This window comes from Mus caroli, chromosome 1, assembly GCF_900094665.2.
Source record: "Mus caroli chromosome 1, CAROLI_EIJ_v1.1, whole genome shotgun sequence".
In the NCBI taxonomy this organism is placed as follows: domain Eukaryota; kingdom Metazoa; phylum Chordata; class Mammalia; order Rodentia; family Muridae; genus Mus; species Mus caroli.
The window spans coordinates 54,078,433-54,079,502 of record NC_034570.1 but is presented as its reverse complement, the minus strand read 5'-3'; the positions used below and the strand labels follow the sequence as shown (position 1 = coordinate 54,079,502).

Below are 1,070 nucleotides of genomic sequence, written 5' to 3'. Positions count from 1 at the left end.
AAAAAAAAAAAAAAGAGAGGACCTACCTAAGCAACATCATATCAATAACTTAATATGCTCTGAGAGTCTCAAACATCAATATGACTGATGTAACAGTCAAGATGCATATGCATTTGGGGTTAGTTGTCAAATATAAAGATTCAAGATAGATAGATTTTCTTTTTTGGAGGGAGTGGGGTGGGAATGAGGGTAGGAGTGATTCTCCAAATCAGAGATTTTCTTGCCTCTGCCTCCTGGGTACTGGGAATAAAGGCTAGCACAGCCAACCTCTTTCTCCTTTTTTTTTAACATGTGTATTCGTGTGTGTGTGTGTGTGTGTGTGTGTGTGTATGTGTGTGTGTACAAAGGTGAAGATCAGAGAACAACTTAGGAGAACTGGTTCTCTTCTCCTACCATGTGGGTTCTGACTGAGCTCAGGCTGTCAGGCTTGGGAGGCATGCTACCCTCCTAGACAATTCACAAGACTTAAGCTTAGTAATTTTTATTAAGAAAATTCAATTGCAGCTGGGTGGTGGTGGCACACACCTGTAGTCCCAGCATTTGGGAGGCACAGGCAGGTCGATCTCTATAAGTTCAAGGCCAGCCTGGTGAGTTCCAGGGCTACTCAAGAGAAACTTTGTCTCAAAAAAAAAAAAAAGAAAAGAAAAAGAAAAATTCAATTTTTAAGGAACAATATTGTGAATAACTTTTCAATTTAAAAGTTGCTGAGTATAAACTGGGTGTAGTGACACACTCCTTTAATCCCAGCACTCAGGAGACAGAGGTAGGTGGATTCTGTGTTGAAAGCAAACTGTTGATTGTATTTATCTTTTCTTTGCCTCCAGGGAGCTAGGACTAAAAGTGAGCATCACAATGCCTGGCCCACTTAGGTTTGAGAAAGCTCTTGCTACAAATAACTCTCCTGTCTCAGCCTCCCAATACTGAGATAACAGCCTTCTGTCAGTATACCTAGCTAAAAATTCTCACATTAATAAACTGGTATTCAAGCCGGGCGTGGTGGCGCACGCCTTTAATCCCAGCACTCGGGAGGCAGAGGCAGGCGGATTTCTGAGTTCGAGGCCAGCCTGGTC

At 42.3% G+C, this 1,070-nt stretch overlaps 1 protein-coding gene across 1 annotated transcript in view; it reads right to left on the bottom strand.

Annotated features, from left to right (window-relative positions):
• Fam117b (family with sequence similarity 117 member B) overlaps nucleotides 1-1,070 on the bottom strand; it is a 70,533-nt gene that overhangs the window by 24,496 nt on the left and 44,967 nt on the right. The window lies entirely within an intron of this gene.